Source organism: Lepidochelys kempii, chromosome 7 (genome assembly GCF_965140265.1).
Source record: "Lepidochelys kempii isolate rLepKem1 chromosome 7, rLepKem1.hap2, whole genome shotgun sequence".
Taxonomy (NCBI): Eukaryota; Metazoa; Chordata; order Testudines; family Cheloniidae; genus Lepidochelys; species Lepidochelys kempii.
Window position 1 is genome coordinate 56089590 of NC_133262.1, and position 13931 is coordinate 56103520.

At 49.9% G+C, this 13931-nt stretch overlaps 1 protein-coding gene across 10 annotated transcripts in view; it reads left to right on the forward strand.

Moving 5' to 3' along the window:
• PAX2 (paired box 2) overlaps nt 1-13931 on the forward strand; it is a 133216-nt gene that overhangs the window by 87401 nt on the left and 31884 nt on the right. The gene's annotated exons all lie outside the window — the stretch shown is intronic.

A 13931-nucleotide genomic window follows, 5' to 3' on the forward strand; every position in this document is an offset into this window, starting at 1 on the left:
GACTGATTTTTAGAGGTGTTTTACACTGAAGCCAGTAGGAGCTGCAGGTGCTCAGCACCTCTGAAAATTGGGCCCCTGACCTAACTAGGAAGTAAGGTGCCTAATGTTGAGCCACCCACATGTGCCAATTTCTTTAGATTTCAAGGCCAGAAGGGACATTTTTGATCATTTAGTCTGACCTCCTGCATAACATAGGCCAGAGAATGTTTCCCAGTGATCCCTGCATCCAGCCCATATCTTGTGACTGAGCTAGAGCATTTATTTTAGCAAGAATTCCCATCTTGATTTAAAGACTTCAAGTGATGGAGAATCCATCACGTCCCTTGGTCATTTTGGCCCTTCTGTGTGTTTTGATAGTCCCCATAGACATGTGAGTGGAGAGGGTATGTAGTACTGGGAAAGCAAAGAGCAACACTAATGCGACAATATATACAGTGTGAGCTGATTTTCAGAGGTGCTCAGGGCTTGCAGTTCCCATAGACTTCTATAGGAGTGCAGCACCCCAAAAGTCTGAGAAATAATAACTCAGGAGCAGCCAAAGTGAAATGGTACAGAAAGTTCTTTACCTGTGGGTGACAACCAATAAGAATATTGTCCTCCATGGGGTTGTACACTATTCATGGGATTGATAACATAGTTGGAGCCTAACCCAAGTTTTGGGTCTCAATGCATGTGGATGGAGGAGTTGAGACCATGGGTGCAAGGACAGCCTGTCTCCCTTCTTTGTAACTACCAACCCAGAAGCAACAATTCTAAAAGCCAGTAGGCAGGGAGAAGAGATGAGTGTGCACCTGGAGGGGGAATGTAAACCCAAAAAACTTCAGCAGGTTGTTCTCATCCATCATCAGGGGCTTCACAGATCCCCATTCTTGGAAACTGACAAGTAGTTATCACACAGAAGGGAGCAGAGGAAAGCTGCATGTTTCCAGGAGTGCTGGTAATGAGATGTGGAACTTTTCAATGAAATAAGGAGGCTTAAAAAGGCTCTAGTTCTACCAAAACAAAAATTAAGGGCCCTCCTTTACATCCACCATATGGAGGAAAGTCTCCCCTTTTGGAATATGCACCTGAGAACAGAAGAGAATAGTGAGATGGAATTCTCAAGTGGCTTTCAGTAATAGCTTGTATCAGGATGGAGGTCCTTCAGTTCAATCAAGGAGGGTTAACCAACAGGATAGCCATCAGGAGGTGTGAGAAGGCCAATCTTGAGGAAAATAAAACCCAGTGAACACTCACAATTGGCTTGCAAGCTTATTTGAGAACATTCTATTTCGCAGGAGGTTGTATCTGAAGATGGCCCTTTGAGAAAAGTTTGTCTGTAGGCAAGGAAAAGAAAAAATTTCCCTCAGTTCGCTCCTAGAAAGGTGCAGTATCAGCTAAATGAACCTTAACTGCAGCCACCTGCAGTCCAGACTAAGCTATGATCCAAGCAAAGGGGCAAACAGGTACTTTAAAACACGTTGTGATCAACTGAAATGGAAAAGCACCTCCATTTGTCTTCTGACATGGAGGATTCCGAGATACTGCAGTGATCTGGTTAGCATGTATGGACAGAAGCAGGATAGTCTTCACATCATGGTTCTCACCAGCAAAGCCACCAGGTGCCAGGGCTCTCATGGAAAACCCTTCTCTCTCCCTGAGAAAGAAGGCCTGACCTTAGAGGAACAAATAGCATCCAGAGTGTCAAGGCCTGAGAACTAACCCATGATGTGCCCAAGCAGAGGCTACCAGAAATGTGCAAGTGCCCTAAAGTCTCACCTTCCTCAAGACCTTGTGCATCAGAGGAAAGGGAAAGAGGATTTCCTCATGGAGAAAGGATGGAATGAGTGTAATAAAGAACCTGATCCTGTTCCTTTCTGGAGCAAAACCACATGCATTTGAACTAGTTCCTGGAAGCACAGCAATGTGCTTGTGATGGTCCACATTTAAGAAAATAGAATTCACCACCTGTTGCAATGGTGACCTCCTCTATAGCAAACACCTTCAGCTGCTGTCTTTGCCACTCAAGCAAGCTGCAGTGAAACAGTTTAACAGTGAACTCCAGTTAGAAATAATCTCTCCAGTGGCACGGTGAGAGCCCCAGTGCTTTGGTGGACTGAACAAAGAACTTGAGACAGGGATTAAAATGAGGCAGAACACTCCCCCTCCTCTCCCTGGCTTGGGATAGAAGCAACCTCCCCTGCTCCTTGCTTGGGTTGGTGAGAATTCCCCTCTTGCTCCAATCTACTGTAACCACTGACTCTAGGGAACAATTCTGCTCAGGGATTGAGTTCCTCTGCAGTTAACTGCTGGTAGTTAGGAATTTGCTTCATAGATGGCAAAGGCTGGAGAAAGACAGACCTTAGAGCTTTTACAGGTCACTCTCTTGGCTGGAACTTCTTACACCAAACGCTCAGTCCTGCATACCCAGTGCCTCCACTGAATGGCAGTCACCAAGAGGCAAATGACAAATACACATGGTGCTGCTGCAAGCCCTAAGAAGATCACTTGTTACTGGGAATGATTCTGCTCTTCCAGCAGAATGGAGATACTTTCTGTTAGAAAGGACAGACTGCAGCATGGAAATATGTCAAATTAGGTCAAGTGCAAAGAGCCAGTGCAGATTAAGGAGGAAAGGGAAAACTGCATTGAGGATGAATATCCGCAACTGTATCCTTCCAAGATACCTGTTTAGATTTTGGAGAGCCAAGATGTAGCGTAAGCTCCTTCTCTATTTGGGATCAGACGATAGCAATAGATCTCACGGCACGTCTGCAGACAAGGAGTGACTTTCCAGCACCAGGAGAGATGTTATCTCCTTATCTTATCAGAAGAGGTGGGAAAGCAAAAGGCATCACTCCGCTCAATGACTTCCAGGACCAAATGGCCCAAGGTGATGGTTGGCCAGACAGCTTAGCAATAGCAGGGAGAGGACAGGAATCAGAGGAGCTAGTTCCAAGCTTTCAGGGGAAGGTTTATTTAGGATAATTGTGAAGGCACAGAGGAGGGAATAGACAAGGATTTTGAAGAGGAAGGACTTAGTGAATCTCAGGCTTGAATGAGCGTGAAAGGCAGATGGGCATGAAAAGCTGGATGTGGCTGCACCTGCAAGAAATGATGCCACATTTAAATTAATATTTAAGTTAGTTTGGTGCTAGAGATAGAGTGAATTGACATTCCTAGATCTGTTTGGCCTCAGTGCAGGTACGACCTTGCAATTGTGCCTCAACCCTGAACACAAGGGGCCACCTCTAGGAAAGAAGATGGTCCTCAGTCCTAGGCTTTTCTTAAGAGGCTGCCAATGAGCGCCTCTTGTGATGGCGATTTCTGTGACATGGACCCACCAATCTATTTTACATCAAAGTCAGTCAACAGCTATCATTAAATGGCAGTGAGTTTTCAGCTCCACCAACCTGGGCTATATTCAGGCAGGCCATCTGCCAGTAGAGTGGGAGCTACTCCTGCATGCTTTCAGAGAGCTGGATAGTGTGTGGAAGGCTCTGGCCTTCTCTCATCAGTGTAGAATTGGGGAGGGACTCTCCAGGAAAATTCATTGTGCCTCAGTATCAATAGAAGAATATCTCTACAGAGGAAAGACTGCACATGCCTAGGATGGCCCTGGAGTATACTGGAAACTGACATGTCTCCTGCTCTGACAGTATTTCTGAGCATACTTTGAAGGCACCTTCATTTAGTTGGCCACATTTAAGCCCCAGTGCAGCAGAGCACTTAAACACATGCTTCACTTTAAGCATGTGAATATTCTCATGTGAATGCAACATCCCAATGAACTAGGAGTCAACAAATGAGGCTGCACTGAATTAATGCGTTTGCCAAATTTACCAGGCACATCATTCGTTGTCCAGGTTTTAACAGTTATATCTGCAGATAAATGTTCCTAGAGCCATGTAGACTTGACTTCAATGGGGCTACACCAGTTGATTAACGTTAAGCGTGTTCTGACAGAATGCATGCATCCACCCAATATACTGGAAGCTTCATGCTGTACTGTATTTGAGGACTACAGAGCCTCAATTTTTCCAGCAGGTGAGGAGGTGGAGATAACATGTCAGTTTATTTATAGAGCTATTTTCGACCCCAAAAATGTAGATTTTATAAAATACAGTTTTAAAAAGGAAGGTGCAAGGGCATTACAAAACCTGATATAAACATCAATAAAATCACAACAGCTTTGACTTTCAAGAAAAACCAGGTTTGGGGTTGTTCCTTTGCATATGTATTTCAGCAATTCCCTGCACTGCTGAGAACTCAAATGACAGCATTGGGCTAAGGCTTGGAAAATGGTGAATGAATCGGAGCAGAAACAGAAACTAGCTTTGCACGGTCCGCTGTCCACCCAGAGTGCAGTGCAAACAGAAAGCAAGAGCAGTGGCCCTGAAAAGCAGATTAGGGTCTTCGCATCCTTTCCATTGTTATAACCAAGGGAATGTTAGCAACACAGGGAAAGGGAGAGAGAGTTTTAAATACAGTATGATTTTTAGCTGGAGCATAACAAAAGGAAGGTCAAGGAATGAGGAGTGGAAACAGCCACAGTGCGAGATACAGTATGTCACACCTGCAGGACTCATAAGACCTCTGGAGCCAGATCCTGACTATGGAAATTGGCACAGCTCTGTTGACTTTGGTGGAATTTCACCAATTTACAGCAACTCAGGATCTGGCCCTGCCAGTTTGCACTGGACAATCTGTTCTAAGTGAGGGGGAGTTGCCATGGGGAAGAAGTCTGGTTCGATGGTTAGGGCATTAGCATAGGACTTGTGAGAGCTGGGTTCAAGATCTGCACTGCTACAGATTTCCTGTGTGACCTTGGGTGAGTTACTTAGCCTCTCTGTGCCTCAGTTCTGTGACATGGACCCACCAATCTATTTTACATCAGAGTCAGTCAACAGCTATCATAATAGCTGATAATAGTGCTCCCTACCTCACAGGGGCAGTATGAGGATAAATGCACTAAAGATCAGGAAGTGCTCAAATACAATAGGAATGGGGGCCAGATAAGGACGTTAGATAGACCAGGGAAATGCTGAGGGACTCATAAATATTGGTAAGACAGTGTACAGGAGTGCATTAAAAGGGTGTGCCTAGTGACCCCTTGAGTGGGGACATGCCATCCAGGAATTCCCTTCCTTGTTTTGTGTAAAGAAAAGAAACCCTGAATGCAGCTAGTTTGTCCTCCAGGAAATCAGCACTGAAAAACAAGCAGCTTATCCCTCCTGAAAACCAACCCGCTTCCCCCACTCCCCCATCAGCCACAGAGAGGGCAATAAATGCCGAGATGAGTCTCCGAAGGAACCCAAAGCTGTGAATCTTCCTCTCGCTGTCTGGCCAAAATCGCGGGGGGAATTTAGGCCAGAGATCACCAATTCTGCCTGCCCGCCAGGATAACAGAGGAGAGTGTTAGGAGGGAAGGAAAACAGCCATAACTCAGCCAGTGCAGGGGGGAGAGAAGCACTGAAAGTGGGGAAGATATTTAGTTCTCTGCTGTTCTGTCACAGATGAGTGTCCAAGTAGCTACACCCCCTCACACCCTGGCCCCCCAAAACTTTCCCCAACATGACTCTGGGCAGCATCAGGACACTGAGTGCCCTTTACAATGTGTAGGGAGCCTAGGATGAAGCTCTCCACTTCTTCGGAGGGGTCACAAGCTGTTCCATTTCTGATTCAATTGCTGGTCAATTTCCATAGTAATAAGACATTGACAGATACCGCCAGGGTTCCCTAATGCAATCTTATCGAGGGACACCCCTCCCAGTGAGAAAGAGACAAGCCAGCGTGTTGCAGCACCACGGCGTCAGACTGATGCCACTGCCAGGATGTGTGTGCGTGGGGGGAGATGTGGGGAGAGGTCTGCCTTCCTTTACCTGAAATACCACAACATTAAAGAGCTACAGTGAAAATCAATGGAAAGGGCCGACGATCCAGACTGAATCTGCAACTGAAATTTGGGATGGGTTAAAATGAAAAATGGGTGTCTCTTCTAGGTGCTTAGGTGTGTGTGAGAGAGAGAGAGAGAGAGAGAGAGAGAGAGAGAGAGATTCTTAGGAGGATGAGATCGATTGATCAATCTTGTCTACATGGCACACTGAGTAGCTGTACTTCACTACCTGGGTAGCTCTACCAGTGGTAGAAATGGGGAAAGCTATGTTGCAGACAAACATAGGTGCTTTTACTCAGGACATGGTTAGATAACATGGTGGTAGACGTGTGTATGTGTTGTCCACCAGTGGAGTTGTGTTGCAAGTGAGTTACAACTATGCAGTTTCCTAGTGTAGAGTGACAGACAGATGCTCATCTTTGGCCCTCTGATGATTCACTCTTTGCCCACCAGAGGAAGGTCTTTGGTATATCTGCATCCCTGTTGCCCATGCCGTGTTGCTCTCCACCCCTATATCCCCCTCCATTGAGTACGAGGTGCTGCCTTTGAAAGGTGTGAGGAATTTTTCTTCCTAAGCCCTGATGTGTGCAAGTGGGGTCTGGGATCATCTCCACTGCAAGTCTGGCAGGGGCTTTAACCACCTCAAAACACTGGGACAAATAGCTTCTGGTCCCTTAACCCTACCCAGCTTTGCAAGGCAAGGCCTGGTGCTGTTGTTCCCATTGCGAGGGCTTTAGTCAGCCTTTCAAGCTGAAATCCTCTCTGTGGTGGCTGGGCAGAGAGGAAATCCAGGGGCTGGATCAGATTGGCCTAATGCTGCAGCAGCTTAAGCAGTCTGTTTTACCAGAGATTATGGTTTCACTTACACAGAGCGCCTGAAAAATGTTGCGGTTTAGAAGGGATTAGAGCTGAAAATTCAATGCTTTAAAAGAGAAATAAAGCAGAGGGGGGACTGGAAAAACTCCATGTGCCTGGGGGCTGTGCAAACAGGATTAACCTCTGCCCATACCACCCCTCACTCCTGCCCACCCACGATTCCCTCCACCAGCCCTGCTCTCTGCCCCCCTCTCCTTCTGGGTGCCAGCCATGCCTGCTGTGCTACGCTGGGATATAGAGACCTGCAAATGCCTGACGCTAATCTGTCCTGGGTTGGTTATTGAACCCCAGTTTGGAAGGGCAGCTTCTCTCCAGTTATGTGAGAGATGCTCAGCTTCTATGCTGCTGGGTTGTCATGCAAATCTCCAGGCTACAAAGGTAGGGAGTGATCACGCTTGACCACAGTGCACTTGGTACAGGTACCTGGGCACTAATTCACCACATTTGTCATTTTGCACTGAAATGTGTCATATACTTGTGTCCTCACTGCAGACAAACTTATTGCAAAGAGGTCCCAGTGCTCAGGGTTCCTTGCTGTCCATAAAGGTTCCAGAGCCCTGGAGGAGACCATACATAGCAAATTTGCCTTTTTGACTACCAGCAAACCTATTTGAGACAGATGTGCTGGAGGCAGACATGTTGGGGATCGTATGGTGCACTCAGAATAAGCAGCACTCAGAGATAGAAACTCTCCCCTCTCTCACCACTTAGGCGCTATAACCTAGCATCGATTCGGGCACCTGAAGTTGATGAGGCCCATCCAGGTGATGAGAGAGTCTGAAAGACTTTGCCATCTATCACATGCCTAACTGTACAAACCAAGGTCACCCAAGCTGACTCACCTATATGCCCCTGGCAATACCTACCATGATGGCAGAGTGATTCCATTCATTGACATGAGGGTAGATGGTTTGCCATGTCAAACTTGGATTGGGCCTGAGCCCATCATACAGTCTTCTCTTCCAGATTTTCTGACACTTGCCTCATTCTTGAGGGCACAAACGACCATGGGTGCTAGGCTATAGCCACATTTTAGATCTTTGAGCTGGGTGAGTCCCTGACAGAGACACCTAGGTTGGGAGCCCAGGGTATCTGTCTGGTAACCTACCTCCCTGAGAACTAGGTTCTACCTGGGTTTTCACTGAGTACTCTGTTGGTCAATTTGACCTGGCCCATTTCTGCCACATCTGGGTTTCCCATTCAGAAGTTTCTCAATGGAGATATACCATACTCCACCAAGGAACCCTAGCTTGGGTCTGAGATGACACAGCAGTGACTTCTCCTAGGGAAAAGGGTTTTGGCACCACATCGCCATGCACCCTGACCCCACAGAGAGGATGGAGGAGCAGGAAGGACAGTCCAGAAGCTTCAGAGCATCCTTCTCCCATCCCTGCCTCCTGCACTGCTTCCCCCCACACCCCATCCTCTCCTGATTGCCTCTTCTTGCATCCCACTCCCCGCACCCTCCTATGCATCCCTCTCGCATTTGGAAAGTGCCCAGTGCAAACAGTGCCACCTCTACCTTCTACTTCCTATGTTGTTGTTATTCCCTCTAACGCGCAGGTGGGCAAAGTACGGACCGCGGGCCACATCCAGCCCACGGGCCCGTCCTGCCTGGCCCTTGAGCTCCTGGCCAGGGAGGCTAGCCTCCGGCCCCTCCCCTGCTGTCCCCGCTACCCTGCAGCCACACCAGCAGTGCGGCTGGCTCCGGCCGGGCGGCGGGGCTGCGAGCTCCTGCTGCTCTGAGCTGCATGGTAAGGGGGTGGGGAGCGCGGGGGTTGGATAAGGGGCAGGAGGTCCCAGGGGGCAGTCAGGGGACAGGGAACAGGAGGGGTTGGATAGGGGGTGGGGTCCCGGGGGATGGTTAGGGGGCGGGGGTGTGTATAAGGGTCAGGGCAGTCACAGGACAGGGAGCAGGGGTGGTTGGATAGGGGGTGGGGTTCCAGGGAGGCAGTTAGGGGCGGGGGGTCCCGGGAGGGGGCAGTCAGAGGATAAGGAGTGGGGGGGTTGGATGGGTTGGAGGATTGAGGGGGGCAGATAGGGGGTGGGGGCCAGGCTGATTGGGGACGGACAGCCTTCCCTACCCAGCCCTCCATACAGTTTCATACCGCGATGTGGCCCTTGGGCCAAAAAGTTTGCTCACCCCTGCTCTAATGTCTCCCTTTTCATCAAGGTTTGCATTGTTAAAATCTCTATTCCTCATTTTCTGGCTCTTTTGAAGACCTCCCAGTAGGAGACCAGAGAGCAAAACAGTATTGTGAGCTCTCTTGGTCCAAGCTTTAATGCAGCCTCGTGGTGCTTCTGAGTTCTGTGTCTCTCCAAGCCCAAGCTATCTCCAGCAATGCTCCTCTAGTTGCACATTGGACAAGCAGCCTCTGGAGCAGAGCACGGTGAAATGTTTCAGGAGATGCAGGTTCCTTCAGTATCTCTCTGCCTTCAGGCCAGGCAGGGAACTGTAGATGGGAGAAAGCTCAAGGTTCCGCTCTCTAGCTCAGAGCCACAGTTGAGTCGAGGGCTCCGTTTTGATCACTCAGGAGGTTCCTGGGTTGCGGGAATGGCCTGGCAATGTGGGCTTGTCAGAAATCAGACAGCAATCTGACTTTGTCATTGACCTGTGAGCTCAGGTGGGTGATGAGCAGTGTTCCCTCTATTTTTTTACATCCATGTGCAGAATGAATTTTGTTCTGTGCACCAGTCTGGAGATGATGTGTGGTGGGGGTGGGGCTGAGGGGTTCAGAGTGTGGGAGGGGGCTCAGGGTTGGGGCAGAAGATTGGGATGTGTGGGCGTGAGGGCTCTGGCTCGGGGTGCAGGCTCTGGAGTGGGGCTGGGGATGAGGTGATTGGGGTGCTGGAGGCGGCTCAGGTCTGGGACAGAGGGTTGGGGTGTGTGGGGGGGGGTGCGGGCTCTGTGGTGCAGCTGGGAGTGAGGGGTTCAGGGCTGGGGAAGAGGTTTGGGGTGTGGGAGAGGGTGCGGGCTCCGGCTGGGGGTGTGGGCTCTGTGGTGAGGCCAGGGATGAGGGGTTTGGGATGCAGGCTGCCCCGAGGCTGTGGCAGTGAGAGAGGACTCCCCCCAGCCTTCTCTCGCCACAGCAGCTCGGGGCCAGGTAAGAGGTGCCTCTCCCCAGCCATGGCAGCTCTGGCAGGCCTGGGCTGGGCCAGACCAGGAGAGGGGCTCCTCTCCCCAGCAGGTCTGGCGGGCCTGGGCTGGGCCGGGCCGGGGGAGAGAAGGGGCTCCTCTCCCTGGCCGCTCCAGCGGGCCTGGGCTGGGCTGGGCTGGGCTGGGCCAGGCAACAGGCTCCCGCAGCTCTGATGGCATTGGGCTGGGCCGGGCCGGGCCGGGTTGGCAGACGGGCTCCTCTCCCCGGAAGCTCCAGCGGCGCTGGGTTGCGCTGGGCTGGGCCGGGCCGGTGGATGGGCTCCTGCCCCCGGCAGCTCCTGCAGGCTTGCGCTGTGTCAAGCTGAGGGAGGGGCTCCTCTCCCTGGCAGCTCTGGCGAGCCTGGGCTGGGCTGGATGAGGGGTGCCTCTCCCTGCCTGCATAGCGGCCGTGCAGCTTACAGGGAACTTAGGTGATGAGCCTGTTTGCGCACTGACACTGGAAGCAGTTTGTATGCAGGGCATGCTCAGGGCTCCACTGCAGAACCCTTATTCCCCTTGCCGTTCTCTTTATTTGAGTAGTCCCACTGATGTCAGTGAGTGTTCACCACCCTGAAAAAAGGTTCCTCAATGGGGCCATTGATGTTTTTTGAGAGGCAACCAAAACACCATCTAAAGAACTAGGCAGCTTTATCCCCCGTGACCCCAGAGTGTCACAGGTTCTACCAATCTACAACCAAGTGAAACCCCAGCAAAGTAAAGCAGGGCCCCTATGTGATGTCAGCAGAGAAACCCACGGAGAAATGCTGATGTGTAATCTGGTCTGATTCCACCACAGCCAAGATGGTGGCACCGTCTGCATCACCACACTGACCGAGATGGAGGAGAGCTGTCACCTTCTTTTTCCAGGTTGGCACTGTTGAAGGAGTCTTAGGGAATTAGGTGTCCAACTCCCACTGTATTTTCCTCATCTGGGTGTGAATGTAGGCTGGGGGCTGTGCTTACATCTGGGTATGAATGTGAGGGTGGGGATGCCTATACTTGGATGTGAATCTGAAGGGGGTGTACCTAGATCTGGGTGTGCCTAGATCTGGGTGTGAATCTGAAGGGGGTGTACCTAGATCTGGGTGTGAATCTGAAGGGGGTGTACCTAGATCTGGGTGTGCCTAGATCTGGGTGTGAATCTGAAGGGGGTGTACCTAGATCTGGGTGTGCCTAGATCTGGGTGTGAATCTGAAGGGGGTGTACCTAGATCTGAGTGTGCCTAGATCTGGGTGTGAATCTGAAGGGGGTGTACCTAGATCTGGGTGTGCCTAGATCTGGGTGTGAATCTGAAGGGGGTGTACCTAGATCTGGGTGTGCCTAGATCTGGGTGTGAATCTGAAGGGGGTGTACCTAGATCTGAGTGTGCCTAGATCTGGGTGTGAATCTGAAGGGGGTGTACCTAGATCTGGGTGTGCATAGATCTGGGTGTGAATCTGAAGGGGGTGTACCTAGATCTGGGTGTGCCTAGATCTGGGTGTGAATATCTGAAGGGGGTGTACCTAGATCTGGGTGTGAATCTGAAGGGGGTGTACCTAGATCTGGGTGTGCCTAGATCTGGGTGTGAATCTGAAGGGGGTGTACCTAGATCTGGGTGTGTCTAGATCTGGGTGTGAATCTGAAGGGGGTGTACCTAGATCTGAGTGTGCCTAGATCTGGGTGTGAATCTGAAGGGGGTGTACCTAGATCTGGGTGTGCCTAGATCTGGTGTGATTTGTGTGCATGTGCCTGTGTGCCCACATCTGAGTAGGAATGTCAGCGTGTATGTCCTTCACCTGCCACGGCAGCATTTTAGTACAGGGATGTCAAGCCTAGAGTTCTCCACCATTTTTCAGTGACATTTTTCCCCACTTGACACCTGCTATAATGTGCCAGGCTGCTCAGCCTGGGAAAGCCCAGTGAGTCCGAAGCCTGGACGCTCCAGTGTACACACAATTCTCCCCCGAGGGAGAGGATGAAAAAATGAACAACCCACACATGACAGATGTTAGTTATGTTGCTTAATCATAGAATATCGGGTTGGAAGGGACCTCAGGAGGTCATCTAGTCCAACCCCGTGCTCAAAGCAGGACCAATCCCCAACTAAATCATCCCAGCCAGGGCTTTGTCAAGCCTGACCTTAAAAACTTCTAAGGAAGGAGATTCCACCACCTCCCTAGGTAACACATTCCAGTGTTTCACCACCCTCCTAGTGAAAAAGTTTTTCCTAATATCCAACCTAAACCTCCCCCACTGCAACTTGAGACCATTACTCCTCGTTCTGTCATCAGCTACCACTGAGAACAGTCTAGATCCATCCTCTTTGGAACCCTCTTTCAGGTAGTTGAAAGCAGCTATCAAATCTCCCATCAGTCTTCTCTTCCGCAGACTAAACAATCCCAGTTCCCTCAGCCTATCCTGATAAGTCATGTGTTCCAGTCCCCTAATCATTTTTGTTGCCCTCGGCTGGACGTTTTCCAATTTTTCCACATCCTTCTTGTAGTGTTGGGCCCAAAAGTGGACACAGTACTCCAGATGAGGCCTCACCAATATCGAATAGAGGGGAACAATCATGTCCCTCGATCTGCTGGCAATGCCCCTACTTATATATCCCAAAATGCCATTGGCCTTCTTGGCAACAAGGGCACACTGTTGACTCATATCCAGCTTCTCGTCCACTGTGACCCCTAGGTACTTTTCTGCCGAACTGCTGCCGAGCCATTTGGTCCCTAGTCTGTAGCGGTGCATTGGATTCTTCTGTCCTAAGTGCAGGACTCTGCACTTGTCCTTGTTGAACCTCATCAGATTTCTTTTGGCCCAATCCTCTAATTTGTCTAGGTCCCTCTGTATCCTATTCCTACCCTCCAGTGTATCTACCTCTCCTCCCAGTTTAGTGTCATCTGCAAAGTTGCTGAGGGTGCAATCCACACCATCCTCCAGATCATTTATGAAGATATTGAACAAAACCGGCCAACCCTTGGGGCACTCCACTTGATACCGGCTGCCAACTAGACATGCAGCCATTGATCACTACCCGTTGAGCCTGACAATCTAGCCAACTTTCTATCCACCTTAAAGTCCATTCATCCAGCCCATACTTCTTTAACTTGCTGGCAAGAATACTGTGGGAGACCATGTCAAAAGCTTTGCTAAAGTCAAGGAATAACACGTCCACTGCTTTCCCCTCATCCACAGAGCCAGTTATCTCGTCATAATGCATGACTGGAAATCACTAGGGTACCACTAGGGTACCACCGTGATGAGGGTGGGATAAGAACCTATAGAATAGAAGAGAATAGAATGGCATGATGCACTCTTAGGCATCACCTCTGGGGGATGGACAGAGTGCAGCAGAACCAACACACCAATTCCCACCATCAAGGGTGAGGCGAGACGGCAATGGGTGAGGACCCTCTCAAGGGACAGACCAAGGTTTGCATTTCTTCTTATTTTAACCAGTCTGGTTCACCAATCACTAATCAAAGCCCAAAAGCTGTGACACTGATTCTACCCACCACACCCTAGAGAGAACTCACCCTCTGCTGGGAAGTAGGGTTCATTTCCTCTGAGTGCCGGGTGTAAGGCTGGTTCCAGGATCCAGTCCACAGATTTCACTTCTCCCATAAGCTGAGCTGAAACAGTGGGCCTGGTTTTCCTTACATTTACATACACCAGTGCTACTGTGTTGACTTCCGGGGAGGTTGCTGGTCCTGATTCACATGGGCACAGATGAAGGAGAATTGGGACCCAGATCTCCAAACAGAATAGAGAATGGATTTAACAAGGCAGCAGCCAACGGCACAAGCTCCATGGCAAGCTACAGCTCAGCAGAGGAATCTGGAGGGCTGGTGTGGGCTGTGGGCTCAGTAGGTAGCAGAGGAGGTTGAGCTGGTAAGATCCCAGCAGCTGTGGGGAAAGGATTGTCTTAATTTATTTAGAGGGATTTTTATTTTGGTTTTGGCTTGAAACTCCCAGCAGCTTCTGAGATGATTTTACTTCATTTAAATGCAATGAGCACTCACAGCAAAATTCCCTTCTTGCTGGCCCGCTTTCAGGCGAACCAAT